Source organism: Microcaecilia unicolor, chromosome 2, assembly GCF_901765095.1.
Source record: "Microcaecilia unicolor chromosome 2, aMicUni1.1, whole genome shotgun sequence".
NCBI lineage: Eukaryota > Metazoa > Chordata > Amphibia > Gymnophiona > Siphonopidae > Microcaecilia > Microcaecilia unicolor.
In genome coordinates this window covers 517,255,417-517,270,153 of record NC_044032.1, presented here as the reverse complement: position 1 = coordinate 517,270,153, position 14,737 = coordinate 517,255,417, and the positions used below count along the sequence as shown (strand labels likewise).

The 14,737-nt window shown below is 42.2% G+C and overlaps 1 protein-coding gene across 3 annotated transcripts in view; it reads left to right on the top strand.

The window, feature by feature from the left end:
* KCNIP4 (potassium voltage-gated channel interacting protein 4) overlaps positions 1 to 14,737 on the top strand; it is a 594,747-nt gene that overhangs the window by 467,561 nt on the left and 112,449 nt on the right. Inside the window, exon 1 of one of the 3 annotated variants that reach the window (XM_030192610.1) lies at positions 10,638 to 10,647. The exons of the other annotated variants lie outside the window; for them this stretch is intronic. The gene's annotated coding sequence lies outside the window, so the exon portion shown is untranslated. Of the gene's footprint in view, positions 1 to 10,637; positions 10,648 to 14,737 lie in introns of those variants that run through there. 3 annotated transcript variants of the gene reach the window in all.

Here is a 14,737-nt window from a genome sequence, read left to right as displayed (position 1 = left end):
TTCATCAGAAAAACAATTGACGTCAAATTTATTAAATCAGGGAGGAGACGTAATGTCTAGCAAAGACATGTTGTATGCCATTCATCTATATTAGTATTACCACTAATCTGTAACCTCTTGCCCCTACAGAAAAATTATGATCACTTGTAAGGCATGACCTGTGACCAGGATTGCATCTTCAGGATCATTTCTTCTCTAATTCTGAAACAAACTTTGCATGAAGATTTCATTTAGGGACAGTTTTCTGTTTTCTTTTTTCAATATTGGTTTTCACTAATAGGAAAGAGAGCAAAAGGCCATCTACATGAATCATTTTTGAAGAAAAGCAGAAGCCCCTCATATTCTGCTCGTTTTTTCTCATTCTTTCTTCTTGGTGGTTAGTTTTTTAACTTTGTTGTTTCAGATGCACAAGGGAGCGACAGAATGGAAATGGACATACTACTACTCTTGCCTCAACTTTCTATAAAAGAAAACAAGAAATTGTGATTCCTTTGTTTTTCAGTGACTTTGCTCTAGTAGAATTTATTTCCTAAAATATAATACAAATGTCGTATCATTGCTTTTTTTTTCTGGAAATATATTAGATTGGCTACATAATTATTAGTGTTTACTTTGCATTAGAGTCATCTGGTAGCCTCATTGTTATCTAAACTAAGAGGCCCTTTTACTAAGCATGCGATGAAGCTACAATGTAATAAATTTAAAACGAATTGGAGAAAACTTTTCTTCATTCAACGTGTAATTAAACTCTGGCATTTGTTGCCAGAGAATGTGGTAAAGGCGGTTAGCTTAGTGGAGTTTTAAAAAGGTTTGGACGGCTTCCTAAAGAAAAAATCCATAGACCTTTATTAAATGGACTTGGGGAAAATCCACTATTTCTGGGATAAGCAGTATAAAATGTTTTGTACATTTTTGGGATCTTGCCGGGTATTTGTGACCTGGATTGGCCACTGTTAGAAACAGGATGCTGGGCTCGATGGACCTTTGGTCTTTCCCATTATGGCAATACTTATGTACTTATGTAAGCTGCATAGGTGCCTACGTGCGCCGAACGCATGTCAAATAGGAGTTACTGCCCGATTACCACGTGGCCCTTGCAGTAGTTTCAATTTTGGTGCATGTCCACTACATAGGTCTGAAAAATATTTTTTTATTTTCTAGCACGAGTAACGGATGCGCGCCAAGTGGCATTTGACGCGCATAGGTCATTACCACCCAGATTCTATACCACTAGGTCAATGGCTGGTGGTAAGGTCTCAGACCCAAAATGAACGCACGGCAATTTTAATTTTGCTGCACGTCCATTTTCATCAAAAAAGAGGCCTTTTTTACAGGCGCGCTAAAAAATGGATCTACACATACCAAAACCCATGCCTACAATACCACAAGCCATTTTTCAACGCGCCTTTGTTAAAAGACCCCTAAGTTTATCTTTATGTCCTTTAGATCCATGTCCATCTATGTAGCCTGTGTGCATATCCTCACAGCCATAGTCCGGGGTGACTCCCAGGTCCACCCTGTTCTAAGGCCTTCACGCCAGGAGTCATATGCTGAAACATCCTCTCTAAGTACATAAGTATATAAGTAATGTAAAACTGGGAAAAGACCAAGGGTCCATCGAGTCCAGCATCCTGTCCACGACAGCGGCCAATCCAGGCCAAGGACACCTGGCAAGCTTCCCAACTTTTTAATTTCTCTCTGCTATTTTTTATGGCTCCAGTAGAGTTTTTTCTTCTTGGCACTTTCCCTTCCCAGTCTCTTTCTTCATCTGAAACCACTGTATACTGCAGGAACACATTGCCCACATTCTGCTTTCATCATCTCACCATCCCTTTTGTCTTCTCCCTTCTTCTCAACGCTCAACCTTCAACTTTGCCTTCCTTTCATTCAACCATCTGCATTCTCTCTGAGTACATCTTTTCTTTGTCACTGTCATCATGCCTCTCCTACTCTTCTCCGTACTCTCTTGCTCCTTCTCCTTGTTAATCTGATCGTGAGTCCTTGTGCCTAGGCCGAGGATTAGGAAGGACCTTGACCAAGGCCTACAGTAGACCAAACAGGTGCTGAGCAATACCATGGGCCACAAAGCCCCGCACACTCAGGACAATCAACAAGCACCACCAGAAAAGGGAGATAGTAGACCACTCAGGTGGGCTGCAAGGCTGATCCGGAACCCACTCATACGGAGTCCAAGCGTATGGGCCTCATGGCCGAACTAGAACCGAATCATACATTAGGGAAGGGAAAAGAATAACTAGGGGTACCTGAAGGGACTGGAGCTCAAGCAACACACACAGCGCCAGCCAGTGACACAAAGGGTGACAGATAAAACTGGTGGATACAGCCTATGACCAGAAGGAGAGAATACAAACAAATGCTACACAGAAACACAGGTAGCGGAGAGCAAAGCCCACAGGGAAAAAGGGAAAGCCGGGGACAGAATGGGATACTATAGACACGAAATCTACAACAGCAAAGCTCCACAGGAATGGCTAAACAGGGAAAAACAGACTGAAGGAAGAGGCTGCTTTCAAATAAGTACAGGAAAGAAGCATGTGCTCTGTGGAATGCCCGCTCTGTCTGAAACATACTTTCCTACATCCACGACCTCTTTATCTCTCCTATTCTCCATCTGCTTGCCCTAACTGAAACTTGGCTTTGCCCTGAAGACTCTGATTCAGCTGTGGTCCTGTGTCATGGAGGTTACCTTTTTTTCCCATACTCCTCGCCTGGTTGGCCGCTGAAGTGGTATCAGGCTAAAACTTTCACCCTCTTGCAGATTTCAGCCTCTTCTTCCACCTCAGTCTCACTGCTTTTCTTCCTTCGAAGTCTACTCCATCCATCTGTTCACTCCTCTACCTCTTCAAGTAGCTGTCATTTATTGACCACCTGGTAAGTCCATTTCTTCCTTTCTCACTGACTTTGACTCCTGGCTTTCCTTCTTTCTTGAACCTTCATCTTCTTCCCTCATTCTTTGGTATTTTTACATTCATTCTAATGATCCCTCTGACTCTTATGCCTCTCAATTTCTTGCTTTAACATCCTCCTTCAAACTTCAACTGTGCTCTAATACCCCTACTCACCAGAATGGCCACTGTCTTGATCTTATCTTCTTCTCCAACTGTTCACTCTCCAGTTTCTGCTCCTCAGCTGTTCCACTCTCTGACCATCATCTGATAACTTTCACACTTAAACACCCTCCCCCCAGTCCCATCAAATCTCTTGTCAACCACTATCAGGCTAGTTTTCGAAAGAGAAGGACGCCCATCTTTTGAGACAAATCGGAAGATGGGCATCTTTCTCACAAGGTCATCCAAATCGATATAATCGAAAGCCGATTTTGGACATCCCCAACTGCTTTCCGTCGCAGGGATGGCCAAAGTTTAAGGGGGCATATTGGAAGCGTAGCGAAGGCGGGACTTGGCCGTGCCTAATACATGGATGTCCTCGACCCATAATGGAAAAAAAGGGCGTCCCTGACAAGCACTTGGGTGGCTTTACCTGGTCCTGTTTTTTTATGACCAAGGCACAAAAAGGTGGCTGAAATAACCAGATGACCACTGGAGAGAATCGGGGATAACCTCCCATTACTCTCCCAGTGGTCACTAACCCCCTCCTACCCTCAAAAACATCTTTAAAAATATTTTTTGCCAGCCTCAGATGTCATACTCAGATCTATCACGGCAGTATGCAGGTCCCTGGAGCAGTTTTAGTGGGTGCAGTGCACTTCAGGCAGGCGGACCCAGGCCCATCCCCCCTACATGTTACGTTTGTGGATGAAACAGCGAGCCTTCCAAACCCCACCAGAAACCCACTGTACCCACATCTAGGTGCCCCCCTTCACCCATAAGGGCTATGCTAGTGGTGTACAGTTGTGGGGAGTGGGTTTTAGGGGGGTTGGGGGGCTCAGCAGACAAGGTAAGAGAGCTATGTTCCTGGGAGAATTTTATGAAGTCCACTGCAGTGCTCCCTATGCCAGGGGTAGGCAACTCCGGTCCTCAAGAGCCGCAGGCAGGTCAGGTTTTCAGGATATCCACAATGAATATGCAGGAGATAGATTTGCAAGCACTGCCTCCATGGTATGCAAATCTATCTCCTGCATATTCATTGTGGATATCCTGAAAACCTGACCTGCCTGCAGCTCTCGAGGACCGGAGTTGCCTACCCCTGCCCTAGGGTGCCCCGTTGGTGTCCTGGCATGTCAGGGGGACCAGTGCACTACAAATGCTGGCTCCTCCCATGACCAAAGGGCTTGCATTTGTTCATTTCTGAGATGGGCATCCTTGGTTTCCATTATCGCCGAAAATCAGAAGCGACCAAGTCTTTTCAAAATGGCTTTAGCCCATTTCATAGCATTGAATCCCTACTAAGTCTTAATTACTAAGGTATGGTTTATTCTTAGTAAGGGAGGGAGGGCTATAATCTTGCAATTCAGTCTGTGACTTTTGACATGATAGATCATGATGTTTTACTGGCCTTACTAATGGGAATAGGGATAGAGTGAACTGTGTTAAAATGGTTTCAGAGTTTTCTTCAAGTTCGTTCATATGCAGTGAAGGTATGAGGTAATCTTTCTCAATTTTGATTTTCTAAATGTGGTGTCCCTCAAGGATCGCCACTGTCCCCTGTGATTTTCTATATTTTTATGAGTACCCTTAGTTCAGTGGTATTGGATAAGGGTGAAGATCTATACTGTTATGCAGACAATATATATATCCTTCAGGAGCTGAATTCAGATACATGTGCTAGTTTCTCAAGCATCATGGGCTGATAGATTTCGGCTGAAGTTTAATTCCTCTAAGATCAGGCTCCTGTGGTTTGGAACCACAATTCTTTCTTTTCCTTCTTCTGTTTCACTTGAGGGAAATATCTCTCTTCCTTTGGAAGGAACCTCAAAAGTTTTAGGAGTTATTTAGGACTCTCTTCTTACTTTTCATCCTCAAGTAAATATGTTGTACAAAAGTGTATTTTTCAAATTGAGGCAATTAATCTGTGCAGGCACTTTTTGAACAGCAGCATTTTGCAACTCTGGCTCAATATCAGGCTTATTTTCGAAAGAGAAGGACGCCCATCTTTCGACACAAATCAGGAGATGGGCGACTTTCTCTCAGGGTCACCCAAATTGGCATAATCGAAAGCCAATTTTGGGCGTCCCCAGATCCAAGATGGCTGCAAGCTGTTAGGTTGCTGCGACTCACGCTCCCAAAAAAAATGCCGAAACGAAGAGGGAGATTAGCGGGTAGGGCTTCCCCGCTAACTCCCTCATTACCTGGTCCGATGGATCGATATTTGAGATCGCAGGCAGTTCACCGAGACGACGGTTCGCTTCCAGAGGTGCGCGCCGGCAAAACGGAGACTTTGGCGCTCTCTGGCTTTGAAGTGACCCTTAGCCCCGCCGAACGCACTCCTCCTCCCCAGCCGATTGGCGCCAGCTCTTTCCTCTTGGATTCGACGGGGTCCACTCCCGTAGAGGTTAGGGGCCCAGAAGATCGCCGAATCGAAGCCTCCCTTACTACAGAGGTGGGACTGGAGAGCAGTTTGCCCGTGGAAACGCCGCAAACTGAGGGGAGAGAAGCAGAGGGGCAGAGTGAGGACCGAGACCAGCCTGTAAGGTTTGAATTACCTAAAGAATTTATGACTAGACCAAAAGATGTGACATTAGAAGCTTTGTGGGATTTGGTTTCCAATCTAGGACAAGTTTTCCTTAAGCAGATAAATGACCTTCAGCCTAAAGTTAAATCTTTGGAAAGCAATTTGGGGGTACAAGAGGAACAGATTAAAGACTTGAATGGGAAATTTGCTAATTTGGATCAGAGAATTATGAAGCTTGAAACGCTACAACCTACTATGGTGAAAGATTTGACGAGTCTTAGAGATAAAATGGAAACCTTTGATAATTACACTAAAAATCATAACCTAAGATTTATCAACTTTCCTAGACTTCAAAATGTTACTCCTATGGATATGCTGAAACGCTATATGCGTGAAAATTTACTAATTTCCGAACAGAATTTGCCACCAATGACTATGGTTTATTATATTCCTGGGAAAGGAACCTCTCAACCCGAAGCTCCGATTAATGTCTCTCTCTTGCTTGAGACTTCTGATACCGAACTAGCAACTGCGGCTACATTGGTGGTTACAGTTGCATTATTACCAGACAAGAATTGGATCTTTCGTTTGTTTTTCCGAAATAAAGATAAACCCTTTTTGGGTTTAAAAGTTTTACTTTTTCCTGATGTCTCTAAGGAGACTCGACGACGAAGGAAACAATTCCTGCTCCTTAGGCCTGAAGTTCTACACTTGGGGGGTACCTTTTTTTTAAGATACCCCTGCAAGTGTATAATAAGGCTTAAGGAGAAAAAATATGTATTTACAGAGCCGTCTCATGTATCTTCACTCATAACCTCAGTGAAAACGGATAAGCGTTAATTATAAATGTTTGCTCTACTTAACAGTATTTGTATAATTTCCTTTTTTCTTTTTTGATAAACCTTTAGATAATTTGTCTCCAGTATTTTTCTGAAATCTTGGATCATATGTATGGACTTGAGTATAGTTTTCCTGTTAATGTGAAGCTTCGGCTTCACTTTTTTTTTTTTTCCCTGTTTGTATTATTATTCTTTTTTTACATATTTTGTAAATTACTAGATACTTTTCCTGAACAAGCGGATTGTCTTGTAAAATATTGGAAAATGTTAATAAATATATAAATTAAAAAAAAAAACAAATTTTGGGCGTCCCCAACTGCTTTCCATCGCGGGGACAACCAAAGTTCCCGGGGGCGTGTCAGAAGCATAGCGAAGGCGGGACTGGGGCATGCTTAACACATGGGCGTCCTCGGCCAATAATGGAAAAAAGAAGGGCGTCCCTGACGAACACTTGCGACCAAGCCTCAAAAAGGTGCCAAAACTGACCAGATGACCACCGGAGGGAATCGGGGATGACCTCCCCTTACTCCCCCAGTGGTCACTAACCCCCTCCCACCCTAAAAAAAAAACTTTAAAAATATTTTTTCCAGTCTCTATGCCAGCCTCAAATGTCATACCCAGCTCCATGACAGCAGTATGCAGGTCCCTGGAGCAGTTTTAGTGGGTACTGCAGTGCACTTCAGGCAGGCGGACCCAGGCCCATCCCCCCTACCTGTTACACTTTTGGTGATAAATGTGAGCCCTTCAAAACCCACCAGAAACCCACTGTACCTACATCTAGGTGCCCCTTTTCACCCCTTAGGGCTATGGTAGTGTTGTACAGTTATGGGGAGTGGGGTTTGGGGGGGTAGAAATGTTAAGTAGTAGTAGTAGTAGTTGGGGGGCTCAGCACCAAAGGGAAGGGAGCTATGCACCTGGGAGCAATTTCTGAAGTCCACTGCAGTGCCTCCTAGCGTGTTCGGTTGGTGTCCTGGCATGTCAGGGGGACCAGTACACTATGAATGCTGGCTCCTCCCACGACCAAAGGGCTTGGATTTGGTCATTTCTGAGATGGGCGTCCTCAGTTTCTATTATCGCTGAAAACCGAGGATGACCATCTCTAAGGATGACCATCTCTAAGGTCGACCTAAATGTTAAGATTTGTGCGTCCCCGACCGTATTATTGAAATGAAAGATGGACGTCCATCTTGTTTCGATAATATGGATTTCCCCGCCCTTTCCCGAGGACGTCCTGCGAGGATACCCTCAGGAAAACTTGGGTGCCCCATTCAATTATGTCCCTCTAAATCATCTTGTCATATCTGAACTATTGCAATTCATTGTATACTGGCATTTTACTGGGATTGCAAAAACGATTGCAGTTAGTTCAGAACACAGCTGCCCACATGATCTTTCAGAAATCTAGCTACATCTAGCTACAGAAGAATAGATTTAAAATCTCATGTTTTGTGTTTAAAATTTTTCATGTGGATATTCCTGAAGATTTTTTGACCATTGTATCTTTTACAAATGGTAAACTTCCTGTTAGATGGCTGATATTTCCTTCCTTTAAAAGTGTTCAACTAAAGAGAATATTGGAGTATTCTTTTTCTTATAAGGTGGCTTCAACTTGGAATACTCTTCCTGAGGTTGTTAGATATGCTGATTCATATTTTATATTTAGAAAATGTTTGAAGACTTTTTATTTCACTGATACGTGATACCTGAATGTTTCTGAGTTCTCCCTATTGTTTCTGGTTCTTTAGGTATCATATCTTGTATTCTGTTTCTTTTGTAAACCACTTTGAGACTTTTTTTAAGGGTAGAAGTGGTATATAAGACTAATGAAAAGAATAGAATCTGTTTGTTTGAAGGTGTGTTGGAACTTATTTGATTGTACGGAGGATAGATTTAGTTGTAATTCCCTACACTTGTCTACAGTTATGGATACAGGGCCTGTGCAAGGGTATTAAGCTCCCTATGCAAATTTTCAGCCTTATGCCTTGCACTCAGTATTCACACTCAGTTAGCTTTTAGGATCCTAGCCTCACTCTCATATGTTGATGATAATATTCAACAATCATGACTGCCCCAGGAGTGGCTCAAGCATATTTGACACTCTAGGTGAACCTTCAGTTGTGCACCCAATATCCAAGGTCTATCATCTTCTCTTCCTTTCCCTACCCTTCCATAGACCTGTCTCAACAATTCCTATGGGGTCCAGCACTGTTTCTCTCACCTTCCTTTTCCATGATGCCCAACATTTCTCTCCTTTCCTATCCCTCTCACCATTCATCCAGCAACTTTCTCCTTCCCAACCACCTTCCCTTCCCCTGATGGTGTCCAGCATGTCTTTCTTCCCTACCTCTCTCCCTAATGTGTTCAGCAGAGAATTCCATAATGAAGTAACTTGATAATAACGTGAAGAATCGAACATTTTTTGAAATTTTAAAATTTTTACTGATGGAAAACAAACAAACATCTGATTATGGGTTCTACGTATAGAATTGTTATGCAAAAGTGTAACCCAGTCACATAAAAAGGTGTCAATCCATTCATGATTTTAAAAATAATAGTGCATAATTTGAATTGAGCCCTGGCCTCAACCAGCAGCCAGTGTACTTCCAGCAGCAATGGAGCTACCAACTTAAACTTCTCTTTCCTCACCCCCACCCCTCTCTCCTCCCTCTTTTCTTTTTTCTTGCCTTAGGCTATGTGATGTGTATGCTCAATTCTGTCCTTTCAGTTATTGTAGTTCCTTTCATTCCTCTTTTTGTTACCTTAGTCTGTACGCCCTGCTGTTCTACATGTCAGTATGCTGTGGTATAGCAAGTGCAAATAAAGAATAAAGAATGTGAATATCCCCCTTGCATTTATGCACTATGGGGGGAGATTCTATATATGGTGCCTAAAAAAAATCAGTGCCGACTAAGAGTATTCTATAATTGGTGCCTAGATTTAGGCGCCAATTTTAGAATACGCTTAGTTGATATTTCAGCACCTAAACCTAGATGCATCCATTTAAATAGTAGTAGTAGTAGTAGTACACAAATATCCTGCACATAGATTTAGGTGCACTGGGCCGTATTCTATAACTAGACGCGTACATTTTGGAATGCCCATGAAATATCCATTTCCTTGCCCATTACCACGCCCCTTTTTGCCTGCACAAGTTAGAAATTTGTCACACATCGTTACAGAATACGCTAGCGACTTGTGCACCTAAATTCTAATCAGTGCCAATTAGTGCTCATTATTGCTTGTTAAGTGCTGCTATCAGCACTCAATTATCATGTTAAGCTTGTTATGTTACGTGCATCGGCGAGGATCTCTAGGCACACTATATAGAATCCAGGGGTATAGGGCTCATTTTCAAAGCACTTAGACTTACAAAATTCCATATGTTCTTATGTAACTTTGTAAATCTAAGTGCTTTGAGAATATGCCTCTGCAAGCCACTTATTTCACACCTTTACAGAACAGTGCTTATGTGATTTGATGCCACTTATGAACTTTTCTGGAGATACGTTGAAAGGATATTTAAAATGTTTTGATAAATTTGATTATTTGCTAGTTTGTATATATATATATATTTTTTTTTTATTTTTTTTTTGGGGGGGGGGGCACTCTTTAGAGCCAGTGAGTGATTGATTCACTCACCTAGTGCTAAGGTTCTTTTTCTCCCTTTTTGAATGTATTGTTGAATGTAGTTTGCTGTCTTTGTCTTATATTCTGGTGGTTTTTCTAAAATATTAGTGATTTTTGTTACAACAGTCTCTTGTGGGCAACTTTAGTGCCCCGGTTCTCTTCAGTGGGGATTGAGGAGATTTCTTAGGGGAAGGATGCACAAGATGTATTTGGAGGGGTGGGTATCTGGACTCAGAATCTGGGGCTAGTCTTCTAACTGGGTTCAGGGGTATTGACTGAGGAAGAAGGGCCTGTAAATCTTTTACAGACACTGGCCCTTTAAAAAAAGTCTCCCCTAGTTTCATAGTGCATGATGTGCCCGAGAAGAAGAAGACTAATGCATCTTGCAAGTTTGATCAGGTGTTGCATTATTGATTTACCTCAGGAATCACTAACCTGCAGTACTGAGTTATCTCTGGTTAGTGACTCCTGCATTCAATTAAGCTCTGGACAAATGTGAGATTTTTACCTCTGCCTTTCAATTTCCTCTCTAGAGGGAGAAGTTATCAAGCTGTGGTAAAAAGGCCTTTATGTGGAAACCTGACCCCCAGCACTGGTAGCATGAGACTACCACTAAGGCTGCTGACATTATTTTGAACCCAGTGCTTGGAGATTGCTCCTGCATGGGTGCCACTAGACCCCAGGGAAATGTAAAGGTAGGCCTGAGGCTGAGATGCCTTAGGCTGGGTGGTGTGCCTTCCAGGGAGGAGTGATTTCCTAGGTAGCTTCTGGATGGAGCAGGGGAATATCCGGAGAATATCCAGATATCCGGAGAATATCAGGAGGCCTTGGCATTTGGGGCCTTGAATGGGAAGGGGTCCAGCACTGGGCTGGCTTTTGGGAGAGGGGAGGCCTTCCAGAGGGGGGTTGTGATTGGAAGGGAGAAGCTTGGGGGGCAGGTTGCTTTCAGTATGGCGGACCCCTTTCAGATATGACCCAGGAGCGGCTTTGAGGCCTGATGTTCTCAGGATGGTAAAATAATATCAGTTCTTTGCTGTTTTTTTCCCCAGCTATAATGCATTTTGTGGTGTTTACCACAAATTGTAGCATGGAAGTTACAGAGTAATGAGGTGCATTCATTTGCATCTCATTACTATTTGCCCTTTTGTGAGTTAGCTAATACTGCATTACAGCAGCAAAACTTGCATTAGAACCCTTTAATATATGTTAAGAGGCAAATAACATGTGGTATAGCCATACATCAGCTTGATAACTACCCCCTAAAAATGTTAATTACCCCCCCTCCCATACACACACACACACACAATCTGTTGCTTAAACGATGCTTGCGTAAAGCAATTCAGGCAACCAAGTGATGAAAGAAAGAAATGCCAGTCATTTTCTGATATGAATATACCAATTGAGATTCCCTGTGAGACAGAAGGTTTACAGTAAATATCTTTGCTCTGTTGAACTCATTGCTTATGGGTTAATTGCTTCTACCTTGAGAAGGATCTGAAGGAAGAAAATTCAGTCACATTTCTCCCCTCTATTTAGTTTTTGTACACCAAAGTTTTGGATTCCAATTGCTGAAAAGTTCTACTTTTGCTGAGTAAATTGATGATTTTTCTCCCGTTTTATTTCAGTGGTTCACTTGCAAAAACTAAGACATTTTTCAAAAATGTGCTCATCCTGTAGTCTTTACACTGCTGTGAATGTTAGAGAATTCTTTTATTGTCATACATTTGAATGTTTGAATGTATCTGTCCTTTTATTTGACTGGTGTTCCTCTCATACTGTTTTTATATTAGATGTATAAACCACTCTGACCTACATGTTGGAAAGGGCAGTATATCACATTCACTAATAAACATACACATTTTCCAACCGAAAGGAACATAGCATTTTTTTTCTCTAATTGCATAAGAGTTCATTCATTAAAAAATCTAAGGGCACATAGAATTCAAAATTGACAGAGGACAAGTGAATATTGAACGTACAGCTTCAGCATATTCAAATTTAAATCTGCTTCTATATTTTATGAAACAGTTGTTTCCCCCCCCCCCCCCCCACCCCCACCAAAAGGTACAATTTGTTCCCGGTTCCCAAGGTTTGCTGAATATTCATTTAGAGGAAAATCTCTATAGTAGAAAATATAGCTAGGACACCATCTGATTAAATTACTCAGTTTTGTAGATATTCTAGATTTGACATATTTTTACTGTATTAATGAATATAATTAAACCATTTAGAGACAGAACCAGATGGTGCTCAATAGCATGTGTCTACTGTCTTCAGTTTTGCTTTCTTATGTTACCATGTTTTTTTTTATTAGAAAGCCTGTAGATATTTCTGTTGGCAATCAAATCATTAACATATGGCTTATTTAAATTATTAGCTTCTAGTGGTGTTGATATTAAAATTGGGTAAGTTGTAAACAATTTAAATGTATTAGGACATCAATCATTAAATTTTAGCTAATGACTTAGTAAGTTAAATTACCTTGGGAGTTAAATAGTCTAAAGTTGAAAAGCAATTTTCAGAACATTTGTAGATATACTACAGTTAACAGAAACTACATAAGTACATAAGTAATGCTACACTGGGAAAAGACCAAGGGTCCATCGAGCCCAGCATCCTGTCCACAACAGTGGCCAATCCAGGCCAAGGGCACCTGGCAAGCTTCCCAAACGTACAAACATTCTATACATGTTATTCCTGGAATTGTAGATTTTTCCCAAGTTCATTTAGTAGTGGTTTATGGACTTGTCCTTTAGGAAACCGTCTAACCCCTGTTTAAGCTCTGCTAAGCTAACCGCCTTCACCACGTTCTCCGGCAACGAATTCCAGAGTTTAATTATGCGTTGGGTAAAGAAAACATTTCTCCAATTTGTTTTAAATTTACTACACTGTAGTTTCATCGCATGCCCCCTAGTCCTAGTATTTTTGGAAAGCTTGAGTAATTCTGTTATAAAATGGAAGAAAATAGTCATGTGGCACGATGCCCCTCTGGGCCAAAAATGACCACCAAGACTTCTAACAGTAATACTACGATATTGCTGCTAGATGTCAGGCTTGTATCAATAATATCATGGAATTACCACCTGAGGCCTCAGCTTCCATTTTTGACCCTGAACAGTATCACAGTGGAAGTAAGTGTGTATCACTCCCAATCCACTGGACCCCAGGAACCACCAGTAAAGATGGAGTTGCCATCAGAGTAGGGGGGTAGGTGAGGGGGGCTGCCAGGTGGCTTTCTTAAATGAGTTTGGCCTACAGGAGAGGGACTGGTTTGGAAGAAAAGAACCACATGGTTCTCCCCATATGTGGGGAGGTCTGCAATGAGGGCATTCCTTGGTAGGACTACCATCAAGGTGGTGGATTGACCAGTGGGAGGATTTGATATTAGAGGAGTGCTATAGTTGAGGGCGGGTGCTTGCTGTCTGAGGGACCATTATGAGAGCTTAAGAGGTGCTGTTGAGACCCAGTCAGAAGGTTGCTATACAGAGGGCTGCTTGTGTGTGAGGGGAGGGTGGTATTTACTTATTTATTTATTTATTTATTGCACACTTGATACGCTGCAAAATACATTCTGCACAGGCGGCTAAGTGGTTCACAACTAAAAAGAAACTCTAGACCATGCTGATGAAGGGGGAGTGGGAAGGGATGGGAGCATTGCAAGGAAAGGAAAATGGGGAAAAGGGGACAATGCACGAGGCAAAGGACAAAAGATAGAAAAGAAGATTAGGATGCAGGGTCAAAGGAATCAGAAAAAAGAAGGGACTTTTAAAGTGCTTTGAATGACTGACAGGACATTAGAGCTCTGAGGGTGGAGGGGAGCTTAGGGCCTAAGTAACAGAAAGCGGTATCCTGAGAGAGTGACAGACATAGAGCTGAGGGTAATGGGACACAGAGAAGGTGGTGAAAGGAAGAACAGGTAGGGCAGGGGTTTTGATCGGGGCAGTTTGGTGAGGGAGTAGCAATTTTAGAAAATGGGGGAAAGAAGAAAGAATGTTTTTCCCCATGTGTAGCTATCTAAAATCAATGCTACCTCTAGACATGGAGGGGCTTGGGCATGAAGGTCTGCACCTATTTTACTAGAGACTGTAGGCCCAATATTCAGACTGCGGGAGTTAGCCTAGCTAATTCCCACGGTCAGCGCTGAGCCCAGATATTCAATGCCAGGCCGTTTCTGATGACCAGCATTGACTATTTGATTTATTTTTGGCTGGTTTGAATTGAACTGGCCAAGCTAATATTCAGCACTGGGTGGTTAAGTTCAAGCTGGCAAAAGATATTCCACCTATTGATGCGGCCATATTTAGCCACCAAACATAGCTAGCCAGATGCCGAATATCAACACTGATAGGCTATATTACACATCATAGCCAGTCATCCAGCTAGCACAAAGCACTAATATTCAGCTGAGACAGCTGGCTATCTCCCACTGAATATTAACGCTTAGCCAGTTAAGTATCATTTAACTGGCCAGGTGCCTTTCCTAGCCAGTTAAATGGTTTTGAATATCAGGGGACTACATTTGGCAGAGCCTCTTCCAAAATGAAGTGAGAATTCCACTCATCCTGACTTAGACGTGTGAATTCCCCTCTGTATCCTATCTAAAATCTGCCTCTAAATTTGGCTTCCAGAACCTCCCTCCCACATTATTTTGTTGCTGTTGCTGTTTAGCATAAGCTAAA